Raw genomic sequence first — 22,244 nt, 5'->3', positions numbered from 1 at the left:
CCACTCCCCACCCGCCCTGAAAATTTCACTCCTGCCCCCTCCCCACCAGTGTCATACCTCAGAACTCCATTTGGAATGGAGTTCCGAAGATGCAGGAGCTCCGGCCACTGGCCAGAACATCAGCGTGGGACGGCTGCCGCATTCAGGTAGGTTAATTTGCATGTGTTTCAATTGATTTTAATATTGAAATAGGGCTGCAACCGAGGCCTCGCCGCTGCCGGTAAAATGCGGCGAGGCCTTCCTGGCGCCGGGGTCGTGGCGGGCCTCTCCAGGAAGAATTTTCCGGGCCCCCCTGCCACAACCCCCAGAGGTCTGGTAAAAGTCAGCCCTCTAAGTCAGTTCTAATACCTTAATAAAATCTTTCTAACTCCCCACTGTGAATTATGATTAAATTAGTTAGTGACAACTTTGCATAATGCAGGGAGTCACAATGTACAGTTTTTTTTAACTTACCACCCTTCATATGACCTTATTTTGTGCTCATCAATTGCCAAACTGCTTGTCTGACATTCAGTACTGGATGAGCATGTTAACTCCTACAACTAATTATTCGGAATACCAAAGTCTTTGTTTTTGGTCCCCACCACAAACTCTGTTCCCTAGCCATTGACTCCATCCTCTCCCTGGAAACTGGCTGAGCCTGAATCAGATTGTCCACAACCTTGGTGTCATATTTCACCCCGAGCACATATCTGTGCCATTGCTAAGACCACCTATTTGCACCTCCATAACATTGCCTGACTCCGTCCTGCCTCAGCTCATCTCCTGTTGAAACTTTCATGTTTGTCGAGCCTTTGTTACCTCTAGTCCTGACTATTCCAATGCACTCTTGGCCAGCCTCCCACGTTCTACCCTCCGTAAACTTGAGGTCATCCAAACCTCTGTTGCTATGTCCTAACTCACATCAAGCCCTTTTCACCCATCCCACTGTGCTTGCTGACCAACACTGGATCCTGGTCCAGCAACGCCTGGATTATAAAATTCTCATCCTTGTTTTTAAGTTGCTCTATGGCCCAACCTATCCCTATCTCTGTAATCTCCCCCAGCCCCACAACCCTCTGAGATATCTACACTCCTCTAATTCTGAACTCTTCAGCATCTCTGATTTTAATGGGCTAGATTTTACTGGTACCCCGATATCTGGGTCGTGGTGGGGGGTCCTGGAAAATGCCTCCAGGAGAGGCCCGTCACAAGCCTCCACACCGAGAAGGCCAGGCCCCATATTGCCGGCGGCAGCGAGGCCTCGTGGCAGCCCCCGTGCCGCTCGGCAACAGGAGCTGGATTTAAATATATTCATTAATTAAAATTACTGAATTAATAACTTACCTGCTCCCACCAGCCGTCCTCCTGTGATATTGAGGTAGGTTGCCATTCGGAGATCCGAGGCAGAAGACTGGTTGGAAGGGGGGAGCAGGTAGGTTTTCAGGGTGGGAGGTGGGGGGGTGCGGGTGTAAACATTTTCGATTGGTCTCGGGGGTGGTGGGAAGGGGTAAAGTTCACAGTTTATAAACTTTGGAGGGTGGGGGAGGGTTGGGATCGCAAGGTAAGTTTTGTCTGGAGGAGAGGGCAAGTAACAAATTGTTTAGTCATGGGGGGGGGGGGAGGTGAGAGAGGGGCTTGGAATCTTATATTACATTTTTTACATTAAATTTATACTGCCTGCATCTTTAAAAATTTAAATTACATTGAAAGACTGGAAGCCCTTTAAAAATGGCACTGGTGCCTGCACAGTGGTGCCGGACGCCGTTGCTTAGGACGAATTGCCTGTCCCCTCCAAGTCAATGGGGAGGTGGGGTGGGCAGTCCGCTCCAGCTATGTAAATGAGCCGCTGCGTATAATATCGCGGCGGTTCCACAACGGGCAGTCCGCACGGGCGGACCGCCATTTTTGTAGCTGGTAAAATTCAGCCCAATCACTTTACATTCCGAGCCGTACCTTCGGCTGCCAAGTCCCCGTGCTCTGGAATTCCCTCAGTAAATTTCTCCACTTCATTTTTTTCCTTTATGACACTCCGTACAATCTCTCTCTTCTGCTCTAATATCTCCTTCTGTGGCTTGGTGTCAAATTTTGGTGATAGCATACCTGTGAAGTACCTTGGGATGTTTTACTATGTTAAGGTCACCAGCTATACATGGTGTTGCATAATTTCAGAAATTTTGACAAGAGGGAATATTTGTAGGGAGAAGTTTTGTTTCAACTCTTGCTTTTAAAATAAATCTTAGTTTCAAATGGATGAATTTGAAGGAGCAAAACTACTGCTGCATAAATACGAGTCTGAAGCTGTTGTGAGTCTCAGATTATTGCAATAATAAGAAGCCATTATGCTGAAGCTGTTCCAGGTTTTGTTAAAATTAGGTTTATTTAATTAAGAATACATTAGGTAAGTGCAAATAAAGATCTCTCATTAGCATTATTCATTCGCGTGATGTAACAGGGTGCAAAGCTTCAGTTCAGAGCTGTTCCTCTCTAACGTGAAAGGATACAGAACAAAATAAGTACATAAAATAATTAAAGTACATATGTAAAATTTTGATGGACTATGAATACTATAACCCTTTCTATGAAGTAAGAGGCAATCTTTAGACCCTAAATACTCATACACAAAACACGGCTCAGAAGAACTTGTTACAGCAGGTATAACTGTAAATGCTTCTGAAATATCTGTTAATTGGGGAAAACCATGGATAAAACATGAGAATTTGATGTTCAAGTTTGTTAAAATAGATATAGAATGCTTAATAATTCTATGCTATAGGTGGAATAAGAAACCAGAGGTAGAAATTGGACTGACAGATTTCAATGACATCTCTCTGTCCACTATTTTCATCGAGGCATTTTGCATTTTAAATAGAAACAAAGAATGTTACAAAAACATGAGTTGCCACTTGAACAAATTAGCATTGAAAGGGAGGAGGTATTAGCGATTTTAGTGGTCTTAAAAGTGGATAAATCCCCAGACCCAGATGAGATGTATCCCAGGCTGCTAGGTGAGGCAAGGGAGGAGATAGCAGGGGCTCTCACACAAATTTTCAAAGCCTCTCTGGGCACAGGAGAGGTGCCAGAGGACTGGAGGACAGCGAATGTGATACCATTATTCAAGAAGGGTAGCAGAGATAAACTAGGTAATTACAGGCAAGTGAGTCTAACATCAGTGGTAGGGAAACTATTGGAAAAAATTCTGAGGGACAGGATTAAGCTCCACTTGGAGTGCCAAGGATTAATCAAGGATAGTCAGCAAGGCTTTGACAGGGGGAGATCATGTCTAACAAATTTGATTGAATGTTGCAAGGAGGTGACTAGGTGTGTAGATGCCGGTAAAGCAGTTGATGTAGTCTACCTGGACTTCAGTAAGGCTTTTGATAAGGTCCCGCTTGGGATATTCGTCAAGAAGATAAGAGCCCATGGGATCCAGGGCAATTTGGCAAATTGGATCCAAAATTGGCTTAGTGGCAGGAGGCAGAGGGTGATGGTTGAGGGTTGTTTTTGCGATTGGAAGCCTGTGACCTGTGTACCGCAGGGATTAGTGCTGGGACTCCTGCTGTTTGTAGTGTACATTAATGATTTAGAGGTGAATATAGGAGGTATGATCAGTAAGTTCGCAGATGACATGAAAATTGGTGGTGCCGTAAATAGTGAGGAGGAAAGTTTTAGATTACAGGACGATATAGATGGGCTGGTAAGATGGGCAGAGCAGTGGCAAATGGAATTTAATTCTGAGAAGTGTGAGGTGATGCATTTTGGGAGGACTAACAAGTCAAAGGAATATACAATGGATGGTAGGATCCTAGGAAGTACAGAGGGTCAGAGGGACCTTCATATACTTGTCCACAGATCACTGAAGGCAGCAGCACCGGTAGATAAGGTGGTTAGGAAGGCATATGGGATACTTGCCTTTATTAGCCAAGGCATAGTATATAAGAGCAGGGAGGTTACGATGGAGCTGTATAAAATGCTAGTTAGGCCACAGCTGGACTACTGTGTACAGTTCTGGTCACCACACTATAGGAAGGATGTGATTGCACTGCAGAGGGTGCAGAGGAGATTCACCAGGATGTTGCCTGGGCTGGAGTATTTCAGCTATGAGGAGAGACTGGATAGACTCGGGCTGCTTTCCTTGGAGCAGAGAAGTTCTGAGGGGGGACCTGATTGAGGTATACAAAATTATGAGGGGCATTGATAGGGTAGATAGGAAGCAACTTATTCCCTTAGCGGAGATGTCAATAACCGGGGGCATAGAACTAAGGTAAGGGGCAGGAAGTTTAGAGGGGATTTGAGGAAAAATGTTTTCACCCAGAGGGTGGTTGGAATCTGGAACACACTGTCTGAAGGGGTGGTAGAGGCAAGAACCCTTACAACATTTAAAAAGTATTTAGATGAGCATTTGAAACGCCATGGCATACAAGGCTACGGGTCAAGTGCTAGAAAATGGGATTAGAATAGATAGGTGCTTGATGGCTGGCACGGAAACAATGGGCCAAAAATGAGGGGCCTACCATCTGTTTCAGTGTCCATCGCATAAGTTTGATTGTGGTGAGTAGGGCTGGATGTCGGGCAATTTAATTACTTCAAATACCTGGAAGATCTGTCTCCATGGATAGCAACACCAAGCTCAGAATAGTTGTTCTGATCATATACAATGCTGCAGCGAGTCTTTTGTGCCACAAATCACATTTCAGTCAAAAGCGTTTGGAAGCTGTCCACCAATTTTCATAGAAAAATTGCACATTTCTGGGATCTTACATTCAATTATGGGAATATAATACATGCTAGCACTTCTGTGCTGTTGCTCATGATCAATTGCATGAATCACTGTTTTCTAATACCGTGAATTGTACAATGTATTATCCTGCTGGCCAAGCTGTGTATAAACAGTCCCGTCCTATTAAGGTCAAATGTCTAATTGTTATATGAAAACAGCTTACAGCCACTCAGACTTTTGCTTTTAGGTCAGGGTACATTGCAGATCGGAATGTGCATGTCAGTTGCAGGCCATATCACAGATCAACATAGTGGTTAGCACCGCAGCCTCACAGCTCCAGTGACCCGGGTTCAATTCTGGGTACTGCCTGTGTGGAGTTTGCAAGTTCTCCCTGTGTCTGCGTGGGTTTCCTCCGGGTGCTCCGGTTTCCTCCCACAGCCAAAAGACTTGCAGGTTGATAGGTAAATTGGCCATTATAAATTGCCCCTAGTATAGGTAGGTGGTAGGGGAATATAGGGACGGGTGAGGATGTGGTAGGAATATGGGATTAGTGTAGGATTAGTATAAATGGGTGGTTAATGGTCAGCACAGACTCGGTGGGCCGAAGGGCCTGTTTCAGTGCTGTATCTCTAAATCAAATCAAAAAATCAAAATCATAATAAGATCATTCTGCATCTCAAACAAAGTGCACATTTGGACTGGGCTGAACTTTCCCGACTTTGTTTAGTTTTGGACGTCAGGACCATTTTCAGATTGTGTACCCGATCACTGGTGTAGCAGGCCTCCTGGTTGCTCTTTGCCAGAGCAAACCAATTAAAAGCCTGCCTCTGGGAGGGTGGGGAGGCTAATGTGACCATTTTGACAGAGGAAAGGTTTCTAATGAGAGGGACCACAGAATGCTTCAGAGAAGCTCACTGGGACATGGCATTTTTTAGGCTGCAGCATCCACAGGAATGGTGAGGAGACTGGGAAGGCTGACCCATGGATATCCCACTTTTACCTGGTGGTCCACCTGAGGGAGCTGAGGGGCTACAGTGAGGTGAGCTCTCCTAAACGGAGGAAGCAGAGGGCACCTCTTCAACCAAGCAGGCATGGTTGGAAGTGGCTGAGGAAGTAATCAGTAGCAGTTTGACACTTCTAACCTGGAGACAGTGGACCAAGGGAATCCAGGAGCTCCGGAAGCCATGACAGTTAGTGGCATGATATTGTCAGGTGCCAAGCCCCACACTCTGACTTCTCCAGCATTCTCCTGCACAGCATGTCTCAGGTCAAGACACCTTCCAGCTCCAATCATTCCTCTCTGTGCAGGCACCTCACATGTCCATCTGAGCAGCCAACACTCAAAATGACCCTCAACCTATTGCCCTCTCACATCCATGCCTCACAGTCACCATACACAAATGTTGTCCTTCATGGAGTGTTTGGCGTCTGCCCCCAATGGCCCCCAGGGCTGCCGCAGGGAGGGCACCTCCATTTAGCCAGCGGCCTCCCCATGCAGCAGGGCATCCCCCTGCCTTTGGCAAAATGTTGACAGCCCCATAAAATGGCTCCTGGTTACTTCTGTAATTATGCTAATCAGCTGCCCACCTCCTTGGAGCAGACTGTCTCTCTACATTCAGTCCCGCTGCTGATAAAATACCCTGGTGGTGGGGACCACATGAAGGAGATGGATGACCTGACGTGGCTATCTGCAATTTTACCAGCCTTCCCGCCACCTCCCAACCTGCCTCCCGGGGACCGGTAAAATCCAAGCCTAAAGGTTTTGCTGGCAACAGGGTTATTAAAACTGATCTAAGGGAATAGGTGCAGCCGCAAAATTATTTTTGAAAATGGAAGGTCAAAGGTTAGGCAGTTTGGAGTTAGAAAGTGCAGCTGTAATTGACTGGGGGGGAAGAGTGCTTTCCAAGAGATAGGAACTACCTATTTTATACTACCTATATATTCCTATACATTGGCGCCATAAAAACAAAAACTTGTACTTACTTCTACTCATTCATCTAATAATCCACACCTTCAGAGACCATGGGCTGAATTTTAATTCCCGGGTCCTGACCCCATGCCGCAATGCGATTTTCAAGTACAAAGGACCTAACTGGCTCGGGGGTTAGTTTGACGCCCAACTAGCGGTGTTGGCAGCAGTCTGGAGGCACGACCCAGAAACAGAGGGCTCTTCGAAAAGGGGAACGGCAGCCATGATTGGGTTGCCGTTCTATGAAGCAATGGAGCAGCAGGGACCTCAGAGTGTCAGCGCTGGCATGCGCAGGCATCCCTGGGTGGCACCACAATCTTCAGATGCCTTCCTTGAGGCGTTAACAGATACAGTGGCAGACAAGAGAGATGTTTTGCTCCTTGTGTCCGGAAGGAGAAATCGACTGAGAGAAACAAAGAGGACATGGATGGAGGTTGAGATGGAGGTTAGTTGCCAGGGAGTCATCAGAAAGACATGGGTCCAGTGCAGAAAGCAATTCAATGACCTGATAATGTCTGTTCAGGTGAGTGGCAAGTGACACCTGGGTGACAGGTCACCAACTCTGGAAACATCAGCATGCATATGAGCTGACCCCACAGAATGTCCATAGTTCTCCCTAACATTGTCAGATCAAGTCCCCTGGACCTGATGGCCTGAATCCTGGAGTCTTAAAAGAAGTGGCTGCAGAGATAGTGGATGCATTGGTTGTAATCTTCCACAACTCCCTAAATTCAGGAAAGATTCCAGTGGATTGGAAAAGCGTAAATGTAATACCTCTCTTTCAGGAAAGGAGGGAGAAAGAAAAAAGAAACGATAGGCCATTTAGCCTGACATCTGACATTAGGAAAATGCTAGAATCCATTATTAAGGAAGTAGTTGCAGGATGTTTAGAAAATCATAAAGCAATCAGGCAGAGTCAACATGACTTTATCAAAGGGAAATCGCGTTTGACAAATGTACTAGCATTCTTTGAGGATGTAACAAGCAGGGTGGATAAAGGGGAACCAGTAGATGTAGTAGGCTGCATTTTACAGGCCCCCCCAACGTCAAGGGTTGTGGCACGAGGGCCTGGAAAATGCCTCCGGCATATATTGCTGGTGGCGGCAAGGCTTTGTGGCGGCACCCCCCCCCCCGCCCCGCCCACCCCGGCACTCGGCGACGGGACCAACATTAACATTGTCAAAAAAATGCAAATGAATGAATTAAATACTTCCGCTGTCCGTTCTGTTGCCATATTGGTGGTGGTGGCTGGCACTCCCGCGCCTTTGGATCTCTATTCAGAGATCGGATGTGGGACATGGGTGGGGAGGAGGGAGCAGGTAAGCATTTCAATGCGGTGGGGGGGGGGGGGGTGGTGTGGGGTAAAACTATTCTGATTGGTGGAGAGGATGGGGGAAAGGTCAGGTACCCAAGGTAAGTATTTTGCGGGGTGAGAAGGCAAGGAATGAACTAAATGCATATTGAGGGAGTGGGAGAGGGGATAGAAACATTTCTTTAGTTTTTTAAATTAAATCTGAAGTACCTATTCCTTTAAAAATTTGAATTAAATGCAAGAGCTGGAAGCCTTTTAAAAATGGTGCCGGATGCTGTTGCCGGGGACGGACCGCCCACCCCCTCCACGTCATAGGCGGGGTGCGGTCCGCCCTAGCCATTTAAATGAGCTGCTGCGTTTAATATTGCGGAGGCTCCATGTTGAACTCGGACTGCCATAGTTTATGGCCGCCGCCGCAATGTAAAATCCAGGCCAGTGTATTTGGATTTCCAAAAGGCATTCAATAAGGTGCCACATAAAAGGTTACTATACAGATAAGAGTTCATCGTGTTGGGGGTAGTATATTAGCATGGATAGAGGATTGGCTAACTAACAGGAAACAGAGAGTCATAATAAATGGAGCATTTTCAGATTGGCAAACTGTAACTGTGGAGTGCCACAACTATTTATGATCTGTATTAATCACTTGGATCAAGGGACCCGAGTGTATTGTAGCCAAATTTGTGGATCATACAAAGATAGTTACGAAAGCAAGTTGTGAGGAGGACACAAAGTGTCTATAAAGAGATATAGGTAAGTTAAGTGAGTGGGCAAAAAATTTGGCAGATGGAGTATAATGTGGGAAAATGTGAGGTGGGAAGAATAGAAAAGCTGAACATTATTTACATGGAGAGAGACTACAGAATGCTGCGGTACAGAGAGATCTGGGTGTCCTTGTACATGAATCACAAAAAGTTAGGATGCAGGTACAGCAATTAATAAGGAAGGCAAATGGAATGTTGGCATTTTTTGCAAGGGGGATGGTGTATAAAAGTAGGGAGGTCTTGCTACAACTGTACAGGGCATTGGTGAGACTGCACAGACTGCATACAGTTTTGGTTTCCTTATTAAGGAGAGATATACTTGCATTGGAAGCAGTTCAGAGAAGGTTCACTAGGCTGATTCCTGGGATGAAGGGGCTGCCTTATGAGGAAAGGATGAGCAGGAGTTTAGAAGAATGAGATATTGAAACATATCAGATTCTGAGGGGGCTTGACAGGACAGATGTTTCCCTCATGGGGAAACCTAGAACTAGGGGACACAATTTCAACGTAAGGGGTATCCCATTTAAGACAGAGATGAGAAGGAATTTCTTCTCTCAGAGGGCTGGTAAAAAGTTAAGGGTTATGGGGGGCAGGTCAGAAAGTGGAGTTAAGGCCACAATCAGATCAGCCATGATCTTACTGAATGGCAGAGCAGGCACAAGGGCCTGCTCCTGCTCCTATTTCATATTCTTATGGTCACTGAAATGGCAGCTACCTTCACATAAGGGCCGTTATTCAGAGGGGCCATCACTGATGGGCACATCAGCTCATATTTATGTCATGTTAGAAAAGATGAGGAAGGGCAGCCTACTCTTCTCCCCTCATCCTGAATGAAAAGAGAGTCTACAACGTATGGTAAATAACTCGAGCGGGTGGTAGAGTGACCCAGCTCCACACTCTAACCCCAATGGAGGAGGAGGAGCTGGAGATCGCCAAGGTTCCCATGAGTCAGTCCACGGGGGATAGCGAGACAGGAAGCCATGAACAGTACTTATTGAGTAGGACAAGTTCTCATTTCCATGTTCTCACAGGGCCAGCTGTAGAGGGGGGCCAGAGTGTACAAGCACAATCGGTGCCGCCATCCTCGGCACAGGGAGACTCAGCTGATTCAACACCGTCACATCATACCTCGGCACCTTCCACCAGCGCAAACACACTCACTTCAGTTGGGCCCCAGAGTAACGTAGAACGGGGAGCACTGGGTGAACGTCACATTACATTTGAGCAGGAGGAGGGTGAGCTAGTGACAGCTGTGGGCAGTCCCCACTGGGGGACAGACACAGCAATGCTTCGCTGGGCGAGGATGCTGGGCCTCAGGTGTCACAAACAAGAACCAGCAGCAGGTAAGTCCCCATTTGTGGGAGGTCCCTGAGGCCTTGAGAAGATATGGGCAGGCAATGGAGGAGTCCTTGCAGTGCAGTGTTCTCTGTCATGACTCAGGGATTTGATCACATGAGCTTCTCAATTGAGAGACTGGGAAACGTCTTGGAGAGCCATATGCAGCACCACTCTGAGTGGATGCAGGAGCAGTGCACTGACATTCACAGAAAGAGTGAGACTCTGTAGCATAGACTGCTAAATGTTGCTGATGGCACTGAGATGCTCAGAGTGGATGCCAGCTGCATCCCAGTTAGTGGCTTTATCCACCATCCAACAGCGCCAGGAAAGGGCTGAGACAGTTGAAGCAGCAGATGAAGGGGCCTCTCAGAGGGCACAGCTTCACCCTTCGGTGCCTCAACCTCTCTGACTCAGCAACCATCAGTGTTGCATGGCCCTGTGACAGAGGCAACCCCATGCAATGATGCACTGCCAGGAAGAGGGTTGGCCAATTAGATGTAAAAATGAGGCTAGAAAATAAACATTTAACCTTCCATACAGATTAAACCTTGGCCTGTCAGTTTTTCCAGGCCTCATGAAACCAGGCAACTCAAGGTAGGAAAAGATGGCTTTGAGGAAAGCCAAGTGCCTTTACAGTTCTCCTTGTGCTTCCTTGCCATTGGATGTTCCTCACTCCCACCCCTCCCTGGGTCAGGGATCAGACATTCCCCCCCCAACACTCCCACTATCCCATTAGCAGCTGCAGGCTCCCTACCTGTTCCTGGGGCCTGCTTCCTGCCCTACTGGGAGCCAAGCCTGTTCATCAGGATGACTTCTTGGTGGGATCCTGTCAAGGGAAAAGATGCATGCCATGGAGTCAAAACTCCACAGCATGCACGGAAACCCAGACTCCCTCTCTGCACCAGCTTAGAAAATTCACCCCTGTCAATGTCAGGGCCCAAGCGTGTTCAAGGTTCAAACACACTCTTGGGGTTCAGATCGACTGCTTGAGCTTTGATCTTATATTTCAAACCAGCATCTGAATCCTAACTGTGTCACTGCAATTAAATGCTACTGACTTTAATGATCCAGATTTTGAAATTGATTGAAAAATGGTCCTCCCCAATCATTCCACCTGTAATTCTTGATTGGACCTGAATCTCTCTGGCTGCTCACCAACATATGCTTCTGATGCTCTGGAAGGGGAATGCACTTGGAGAGAGGAAGGGCTCTGGCCTACACGGACCTGTCACTCAGCAAGTTAGCCTTATGTTGGGTAGATTTTGCCAAAGCCTGTCATGTAAAGATCTGTATTAAGCAGTTGATAACAAGTGTACATGGTATGCAGTATTGGACTTGAATGTACAGAACCAGATAGTGGCTCGCAGATTACAAGCTATTGTGTATAGGCCCATCATCAAACAGAAGGAGAATGTCCACTGTATAGCTGAAGAGGAAATGATGAGACTTGAGACACTTGGGAGGCAATATCTGGGGCCTGACATGGGAGCATGAGCTCATATGTCCAAGGTCTGGTGCCTATTATGATTAGTGTGCAGTCTGGCAAGCAACAATTGCTGAAGCTCCACATATCCAATTTGTGGAGTCCCTGGTCAATGAGTCCATGCTGTGGTCGGAAGGATGGTGCCAATGCACTCACACATTTCACAATTATTTCTGTGGTGCCATATCCTGCTTGTGGGCACTGCTGTTCATCTAGAAAGGGGTCAAAGCTGTGTTAATCAATTATTTAATGAACAAAATGATACCCCAGGTGATAAGAGGATTGGAACCGAGTCAGCAGTCCCTGGTAGTCTCTGCAATCTGAGTGGCTGTACACCAGGGGAATGCACCAGTGTAATTCATTGGATAAGCAGTGAGACTGGCTCAATAATAAGGGTTTGTGGGCTAAACCTGTCACAGGCGGTTCAGATTCTTCCCACTCAGCTCAGATAAGCTAAATCCCTAATATGTAGGTTGGCTGAATAAGTAGCTGAAAAGTTATTAGTGTTCAGCCCTGTTACGCTATGTGCTTTTAGTTGGTTAAGAGTCCAGCAGTACCCGTGTGCATAACTGGAGGTTACTAACCTTTGGCTCAAGCCTATCTATAGATGAGATCCCAGGATTTAGGTAAATGGGTTGTGTTCTTATGGGGAGACTATGTACTCCTTGTGAAGACAAGCAGGAACTCTACATTTGTGGATCTCTTAGTAGATTAGAACATAGGATCATAGGAAATAGGAGCAGGAGTCGGCCATTGAGCCCCTCAATCCTGCTCTGTCATTCAAATAGATCATGGCTGATCTTCCACCTCAATGCCATTTTCCCACACTATCCCCATATCCCTTGATATCTTTAATATCTAGAAATCTACTGATCTCTGTCTTGAATATACTCAATGACTGACCCTCCACAGCCCTCTGGAGTAGTGAATTCCAAAGATTCACCACCCAATGAGTGAAGAAATTCCTCCTCATCTCAGTCTTAAATGGCCTACCTCTTAATCTGAGACTGTGTCCCCTGATTCTAGACTCCCCCCAGCCAGAGGAAACATCCTTCCTGTCGAGCTCTGTAAGAATTTTGTATGCCTCAATGAGATCACCTCTCATTCTTCTAAGCTCTAGACTATATAGACACAATCTCGTCAATCTCTTCTCACAGGACAAACCCACCATCCCAGGCATCAGTCTGGTGAACCTTCGTTGCACTCCCTCTATGGCAAGTATAGCCTTCCTTAGGTAAGGAGACCAAAACTGTACACAGTTCTCCAGGTGCAGTCTCATCAAGGCTCTATACAATTCCTCTTGCAATAGAGGCCAACCTACTATTTACTTTCCTAATTGCTTGCTGCATCTGCATGTTAGCTTTCAGTGACTTATGAACAAGGACACTCAGGTCCCTTTAGACATCAACACTTCCCAATCTCTTAACATTTTAGAAATTTTTGTTTTTCCTACCAAAGTGGATAACTTCACACTTTTCCACATTATATTCTATCTGCCATGTTCTTGTCCACCAACTTAGCCTGTCTACATCCCCTTGAAGCCTCCTTGCATCCTCCTCACAATTCACATTCCCACCTAGTTTTGTGTCATCAGCAAACTTAGAAGTAGTACACTTGGTTCCCACATCCAAATATTTGATACAGATTGTGAATATAAATTTGTTGTAAACCATGTATTTTAAAAAAATATTAGCCATTGCTTGTCTATTGTCATACCTTTTAATATAGTTTCCTAATCTACCCAGCCAATTTGCCCCTCATAACATTGTAGTTTCCTTCAGATTTAAGACCCTAGTTTCGAATTGAAGTACATCACTCTGAAACGTAATGTAAAATTCTATCATATTATGGTCACTCTTCCCTACAGGCTCCTTTAAAACAAGATTATTAATTAGCCCTTTCTCATTGCACAATACTAGATCTAAAATAGTCCATTCTCTTGTTGGTTCCTCGACATACTGTTCTAGAAAACCATCTCCAATACATTCCAGGAATTCGTCCTCCACAACATTAGTGCTAATTAGGTTTACCCAGGCTATATGCAGATTTACGTCCCCCATGATTACTGTATTACCCTTGTTACATGCATCTCTAATTTCCTGATTATACCATGCCCTACACTACCACTACTGTTTGGTGGCTTATGAACAAGACCTACCAATGCTTGCTGCCCTTGCTATTTCTTAGCTCCATACAAACTGATTCTACATCTTAATCTTGATTGGTTGAGAGGATCTTAAAAGTGGTGATAGATTTCTCAATATGTCACATAAATGACGACTATAAAGAATATCAGGAAAAAACATTTAATGTGCAACAGGTTGCCCCATTTCTCAAAAATACTGTGCTCAATTAAGATATTCTTTTCCCCAAAATAACCAATGGGATTAAAATTAAAATGGAAGATCAGCACAAATATAGTGAGCAACAATAAAAGTGCATTGATGATCATGGAATTAGTATTCATTTATATTAAAAAGACATTGTTGAATTTTTCTACATTTTACATTAACCTGAAATAAAAACAATAAGTGCTGGAAATACTCAGCAGGTCTGGCAGTATCTACAGAGAGAGAAGCAGAGTTAATGTTTCAGGTCTGTGACCTTTAACCTGAAGTCTTATATGATTCAGCCCTAACCTGACATAAATAATGCCAGCAATTAAAATAAAATCGAGAACATAAAAAAGTAGGAAGTATATGTCAGAGGACGACAAGCAGTAGTTGACCTTCAAGGTTCTGTTGACTAAACTTCATTCTCATAGTTTACAATGTCACGAGAACCTTTTGTCTGCACTTCTGCTGCACGATTTACTGGCAACCATCCTGTGTTTTGTGTCTTGTATTTTTGAGTTATAGCATTAGTATAGGTTCTATGTATTCCATAGATGAGCTCAGGTAATACGAACATACGAATGTATGAACTAGGAGCAGGAGTAGGCCATTCGGCCCCTCAAGCCTGCTCCGCCATTCTATAAGATGCTGGCCGATCTATCTGTGGACTCAACTCCACTTTCCTGCCTACCCTTTGACTCCCTTGTTTGTCAAGAATCTGTCTACTTCTGCCTTAAAAAGATTCAATAACCCTGCTTCCACCGCTCTCCAAGGAAGAGAGTTCCACAGACTCACCAGCCTTTGAGAGAAAAGTTTTCTCCTCATCTCTGGCGGCACAGTGGCGCAGTGGTTAGCTTCACAGCTCCAGCAACTTGGGTTCAATTCTGGGTATTGCCTGTGCGGTGTTTGCAAGTTCTCCCTGTGACCACGTGGGTTTTCGCCGGGTCCTCCGGTTTCCTCCCACAGCCAAAGACTTGCAGGTTGATAAGTAAATTGGCCATTATAAATCGCCCCTAGTATTGACAGGTGGTAGGGGAATATAAGGAAGGTGGGGATGTGGTAGGAATATGGGATTAGTGTAGGATTAGTATAAATGGGTGGTTGGTGGTTGGCACAGACTCAGTGGGCTGAAGGGCCTGTTTCAGTGCTGTATCTCAAAATAAATAAATGGGTAACCCATTATTTTTAAACGATGCCTCCTAGTTTTAGTCTCTCCCACAAGAGGAAACATCCTTTCAACATTCACCCATTCAAGTCCCCTCGGGATCTTATATGTTTCAATAAGATCACCCCTCATCCTTCTAAACTCCAATGAATACTGTTATGAAAGTGCTTCCATTTTTTGTTAAATATTTTTTTGAGGACTCATATTTAAATTGTGGAAATGGATTCATTTTGGAAGGCTGAAGATTTCATAGATGCTGGACTTTGTTTTGTTGTTGAAAGTTCACTGAAAGGACACTTGAGATGTTTAGCTGAATTTTATTAGGCCTCTGGCGTTGGGGGTCGTGGCAAGGTGGGAGGCGGGGGGGGGGGGGCCAGGAAACTCCTCCGGGAGCGGCCTGTCACGACGATCCCCAATGCCGAGAAGGCCCCGCTGCATTTTACTGGCAGCGGCACGCCTTTGACGCAGCACCGCACCCCCTCACGCCTTTTGGTGCGGGCCTTCATTTAAATATTAAAATGAAGTAAAATAAATGCAAATTAACCTGCCTTGTCATGGCGGACGTCCCACGCGATACTCCAGTTGCCAGGCCGCAACTCACATGCCTTCGGAATTCCATTTGGCGTTCCGAGGCGTGACACTGGTGGACAGGGGGGAAGGAGAGAAAGTTTCAGGGCAGGGAGGGGGAGAGGAGTTGGGAAGACTGCTCAGATTGGTTGTGGGAATGGTGGGAAGGGGCATAGGGTCAAAGGGAATAAAGTTCGTGGGTGAAAGGTCGTGAGTGAAAACTCACTTTTTTGGGAGGAATAGGACAAAAAAATCAACAGATTATTCATGGTGGGTGTGGGAGAGGGGATTGGAAGTGTTAATAAAATTTTACTTCTATTTTGTAACAACCCTGTCTCTTTAAACATTTAAATGGCACTGAAGGCCTTGAAGCCTTTTAAAAATGGCGCCGACGCCTGCGTGGTGGCGCCAGACTCCGTTGCTGGGGATGGAATGGCTGCCCCCTCTACACCATCAGGGACTCCCTTTTTGCCCCCTCTACACCGCTCCGCCCCCTCCATTTAAATGAGCCCCGTGCGCAATATCATGGGGCTCAGCAACAGCGCATTCGCGCCTGAAGGCTGCCAACTTCAAAGCGGGCCGCCGCGATTTGCGGTGCGCTAATAAAATTCATCCCATTGTGTTTGGAAAAAACCTTTACTGGTTATCACATGCCTTAACATAAATAAACAACAGAAACCTTGGTAACTTGGGGGAGATGTTTACAGAGAAGTGACATGTCAAGATTTATGAGGGTCGGGAATTGGTTTTGCTTCTGAGATATTGTTTTTGTTCAGTTAGGGTGTGGACAGTACTGAAAATTAGCCTGCTGAAAAGAAACCCCCCAGCTCATCTTCCTGACACCTCTCTAAGAGACCCTGAGAAAGCCAGAATGTCAGGTCTACCTCTTTGAAAAAACTCTGCAAATCCAGAGTGTGATAACTGAAAGCCCTGATGCCACATTTCTCCTGGAAAGCCTACCAGACTATTTCTCGACATCTCCAGAATGAACTGCTTATGAAAAGATCCCAGTGACCTGTCTCCGTACACCCAGACGCCAGACCAAAAGGGACAACAGACATCCATCCATATCTTTTCTTTTTTCTCTCAGGAATTAGCAAGTATTTGGCTAAAGTATTCCTTTTTTGTCTTTTTTTGTTAAAGTAACATTCGTGCCACACAAGTGCCAGGCAATAACTATCCCAAACAAGAGAGAATCTAACCATCTCCCCTTGATATTTAATGGCATTACCATCGCTGAATCCCCCACTCTCAACATCCTGGGGGTTACCATTGACCAGAAACTGAACTGGAGTAGCCATATAAATACCGTGGCTACAAGAGCAGGCCAGAGGCTAGGAATCTTGTCGTGAGTAACTCACCTCCTGACTCCCAATGCCAATCCACAAATCAGGAGTGTGGTGGAATACTCTCCACTTGCCTGGATGGGTGCAGCTCCAACAACGCTCAAGAAACTCAACAGCAACCAGGACAAAGCAGCCCACTTGACTGGCACCCCATTCGCAACACTCACTCCCTCCACTACCGACGCACAGTGGCAGCAGTATGTACCATATACAAGATACACTGCAACAACTCACAAAGGCTCCTTTGACAGCACCTTCCAAATTCGCGACCTCTACCATCTAGAAGGACAAAGGTAGCAGATGCATGGGAATAGCACCACTTGCAAGTTCCCCTTCAAGTCACACATCATCCTGATTTGGAGCTGTATCAGTGTTTCTTCATTGTTGCTGGGTCAAAATCCTGGAACTCCCTTCCTAACAGCACTGTTGGTGTACCTACACCCCACGGACTGCAGCGGTTCAAGAAGGCAGCTTACCATCACCTTCTCAAGGGCAATTAGGAATGGGCAATAAATGCTGCACTAGCCACGATGCCGGTATCCCGTGAATGAATAAAAAAAAAACCTCTGCAGAATTTCTTTATTTTTTTCAGTGTGTATGTGAGGGGTATTTAAAAATGGAACTTTGATATTTCAATCTGTGTGTTAATGCTTTGCTTTGTTACTGGATAAGTCTTGTTTTATAATAAAATGATAATTGTGTTGTTGATTAAATAAAGCTGGTTGGTGTATTTAATTCTGGGATAAAGAGTAGAGTATATGATTGACCATATCGTTAACTGGGTAAACATTGAAAATATATACGGTGACCTGTGGAGAAGTGGAACTAGAAAAGATAGTGCACTCCTCCCGCCTCAGTCGTAACAATGCAGACCCAATCAATTTAACATTTCCTCATAAGATAACCCTCCCATCCCAGAAATCAGTCGAGTGAACCTTCTCTGAACTGCTTCCAATGCAATTATATCCTTTCTTAAATAAGGAGACCAAAACTGTATACAATATTCTAGGTGTGATCTCACCAATGCCCTGTACAATTATAGCAAAACATCTCTACTTTTATATTCTATTCCCCTTGCAATAAATGACAACATTGCATTTAATCACTTGTTGTAGCTGCATACTAACTTTTTGTGTTTCATGTACTAGGACACCCAGATCCCTTTGCATCTGAGTTCTGCAAACTCTCTCCATTAAAATAATATGTTACTTTTCTATATTTCTGGCCAAAAATGGACAAGTTCACACTTTCCCACATTATTCTCCATCTGCCAAATCTTTGCCCAATTACTTAACCTGTCTATATCCCTTTTGTGGACTCATTGGGCTGGATTTTAAAGCCTCTACGCCGCCAGGAACGGTGGTGGGGGGGCAACGAAGATCGGTACGGAGGAGGCCCACTCAGCAGCGGCGGCGAGGTCTCATGGCAGCCGCCCCGCTGCTCAGCTACAGGACCCGCATTAAAATATGTTACTGCCTACTTAACATGCAGGCCACAGCGATTCTGCCAGCAGGTTTCAATCTTTATTCTGTCGGCCAGCAATGCCACGCCTTTGAATCCCGTTTGGAGAAACCTGGTGCGACACCTGTAGAGAGGGGGGAGGAGGTGTTTTTCTCTGTGCAGGAGAGGTGGGGAATGGGGATAGAAGCCTCGGATTGGTCGGGGCGGGGGGTGGGGGGCGGTGATGAGAAGGAGTAAAGGACAAAGGTTCCTAACTTTGTGGGCGAGGGGGGGTTGGGGGGAGGTCAAATTTTCATGTTAGGAATTCTGGGGGTGTGGGGGCGTTGGTGGAAGGGCAGAAATGTTATGATATGCCATGGGGGGTGCGAGAGTGAATGGAAAGGTTATTTTATTCATTTTTTAAACTTTACAGTAAACGGCCCTTTAAAAATCTAAATGCTCATTGAGGGCTGTAAGCCCTTTAAAAATGGCCTGCGTATTGGCATCATCGCGGGGGGCGGGCGGTGCGGCCATGGAAATGAGCCATCGTGTTTGAAATCGCAGCTGCTCTGCGATGTGGTCCCGTGCGTGAGAACACATTTTTTTACGCCTGCAGCACATTTCGGCGACGGAGTCTTAAAATGCAGCCCAATATGTCCTCTTCACAACTTACTCTCCTACCTATCTTGGTCTCATCAGAAAATTTAGCAACCATGCATTCTGTTCCTTCATCCAAGTCATTGATATAGATTGTAAATATTTGAGGCTCCAGCACTCATCCCTGTGGCACTCCACTGTGGCTTGCCAACCCAAAAATGACCCATTTATCTGTACTCTCTGTTTCCTTTTCGCTAGCCAATCCCCTTACACCATGGGCTATTATTTTGTTTTGTAACCATTGATGTGGCACCTTGTCAAATGCCTTCTGGAAATCCAAGTACACTACATCTGCAGGTTCCCCTTTATCCACACTGATGGTCATTTCCTCAAAGAACTCTAATAAATTAGCCAAACACGATTTTCCTTTCACAAAACCATGTTGACTCTGCCTGATTGCACTGAGATTTTCTAAATGACCTGCTCTAACCTCCTTAATAATAAGATTCCAGCATTTTCCCTGTGACAGATGTTGAGCTAACTGGCCTGTAGTTTCCTGCTTTCTGTCTTCGTCCTTTCTTGAATAGCAAAGTTACATTCGCCATTTTCCAATCTGATGGGACCTTTCCAGAATCTAGGAAATTTTGGAAAATTAAAACCAATGCATCCACTATCTCAGCAGCCACTTCTTTTAAGACCCAAGGATGAAGTCCATCAGGATCTGGGGACTTATCAGCTTTTAGTACAAATAATTATCTCAGTACCCTTTCCTTGGTGATGGTAATTGTTTCAAGTTCCTCCCTCCCTTTCAACTCTTGATTCACAATTAGTTCTAGGATGTTATTTGTATGCTCTACAGAAAACAGATGCAAAAAATCTGCTCAATTCCTCCGCCATTTCTTCACTTTTCATTATTAACTCGCCAGACTCACTCACCAGAAGATCAACACTCACATTATTTACTCTTTTCCTTTTTAAATACCTGTCGAAACACTTACTATCCATTTTTATATTTCTAGCTAGCTTTCTCTCATACTCTAATTTCTCTCTCATTATTCTTTTAGTCATTCTTTGCTTTTTTAAAATATTCTGTCCAATCTCCTTATCTACCACTACTCTTCATTGAATTGTACGCTTTTTCTTTCAATTTGATACTATCTTTAACTTCCTTAGTTAGCCACGGATTCACCGAGAGTCTTTCTCACTGGAATGCATCTTTGCTGAAATATATGAAAAATTCTGGCCACTGCTACTTTCCCAGTAAATTCTGGGTCATTTTCTTTTAAGCCACAAAGCCTAACCATTGTTAAGTAAACAAAGCCTCAGAATATAAGATATAAAAACAAGAAATGCTGGTATCACTCAGCAGGTCTGGCAGCATCTGTGGAAAGAGAAGCAGAGTTAACGTTTCGGGTCAGTGACCCTTCTTCAGAATATAAGAATTGTTTGCTCTGGTGCGGATTAGTATGTCAATGTAAGATTTCAGTTAAAATCCATCAGTTTTAAAATAGATCTACATCTTTGGCAAACTGTGACACCTGAATTATGCAGGCTAGGATACTGCTTTTTATTCATGTTTTAGGGATATTATACCATACACCTCACAATATAATAATAGACACTTGATTTACTGTGCCTGGGAAAGTTAATTTCCATCTGCATAACATTGCATTCAGAGATTTTTACTGGTGCTGTGAAGATCAAAATTTCATCAGTAAATCTGCTCTTATATTTGTGCCGATATATTTCAATTTTATTTCTTTTTTTTTAAGATAGGTTCATGCACAAATGGGAATAGTAGTTATTGGGAAATCAACTGGGGATAGGCACATAGGCTTTGGCAGGGCTCTGAATCTTATGTAGAGTTGTTTAGGGGTATTTTTGATTGACTTTGATAGTAATAGGATGTGGCAGTCCCATGAAGGGAAAGCATGAGATTTGATGTCTCTGGGGAGAGAGGGATGTAGGGTTAGGTTTATTAGAGGGATTCCTGGGATATGGCAGTACTGGGAATGGCCCTCGGGGTTTTCAAGAAATAGGTTCTGAAGTCTTAAAATGTGGCAGCACTGATGAGGATACAAGGGCTTGGAACACTGGGGTGTCTTGATGTGTCAGAACTGAGGGTAAGGTGCGTGCAATGTCTACGCACTGGGAACACAAGGTTCTGGCTGGACAGGTAGGAGATCACAGGATCTGGTAGCAAGAGGAAGGGTTTGTGGGGAGGGGGGGTGTTCATGGGTGCATCTAAGGATCAGGCAGCAGTGGCATGGAAGGATCCCAGAAGCACTAAGACAGGGCACATAGGTCAACTGCACTCAAAAGAAAATTTTGAAGAAAGTATATGTGACCCTAGGGGTTGCAATTTATAATCCCCCCGACGTCAGGGGTCGTGGTGGGGGGCCCAGAAAATACTTCTGAGAGAGGCCACACGGGCCTCGACGCCGGGAAGGCCCCGTCCTATTTTACTGGCAGCAGTGAGGCCTCGGGGTGGCCCGCCGTCGCTTGGCAGCGGAGCCTTCATTTAAATATTTAAATAAATGTAAATCAATGAATAAATACCTTGTCCCGATAGCTATCCCACACCGATATTCTGGCTGGTTGCCGGATGTCCCATACCTTTGGATCTCCGTTCGGGTAAAACACTTAATATTGGCAGAAGGGCTGGTGAGAAGGGGTTGACGGTCAAAGAAAATGAAGTTCTGGGGGAAAGTTCGGCATCGGAATAAAAGTTTGTTTTGGGGGGATAGGGCAATTTATATATTGATTAGGCAATGGGGTGCTGGGAGAGGGGATTCAAAGTGATGTTGAATTTTATTTTAAGTTTTCGCACACCGGGACCTTTAAAAATTTAAATGACCTGTCAGGGCTTGAAGCCCTTTAAAAATGGCGCTGACGTCTGAGCAGTGGCGCCGGATGCCATTGCCAGGGACGAAATGCCCGCCCCCTCTTACGTCATCGGTGGTGGGCGGTCTGCTCCTTCCATGCTAATGAGCCGCCACGCGAAATATCGCGGTGGTTCTGCAGTGCACAAATCGCACGTGCGCCGTGCATTTTTTGAACAGCAGCGAGCGATGAAAATTCAGTCCCAGGTTTTATAAGTAGAGCCATCAAGTAAAAAAATGGAAAATTATAATGTTAAACCAATACTGATCAACGAGTGCGTTGTGGTTAGAATATTGTCTGATTTTGGGCACCTTACTTTGGAAGGATGAAGAAATTGCAGGAGAGGCT

The 22,244-nt window shown here is 45.1% G+C and overlaps 1 protein-coding gene across 1 annotated transcript in view; it reads right to left on the bottom strand.

Annotated features, from left to right (window-relative positions):
• Nucleotides 1-22,244, bottom strand: part of fat4 (FAT atypical cadherin 4) — a 458,079-nt gene that overhangs the window by 124,694 nt on the left and 311,141 nt on the right. The gene's annotated exons all lie outside the window — the stretch shown is intronic.

The sequence above is a fragment of the Heterodontus francisci genome, chromosome 1, assembly GCF_036365525.1.
Source record: "Heterodontus francisci isolate sHetFra1 chromosome 1, sHetFra1.hap1, whole genome shotgun sequence".
NCBI classification, from domain to species: domain Eukaryota; kingdom Metazoa; phylum Chordata; class Chondrichthyes; order Heterodontiformes; family Heterodontidae; genus Heterodontus; species Heterodontus francisci.
This window is presented reverse-complemented; position numbering and strand designations above follow the sequence as displayed.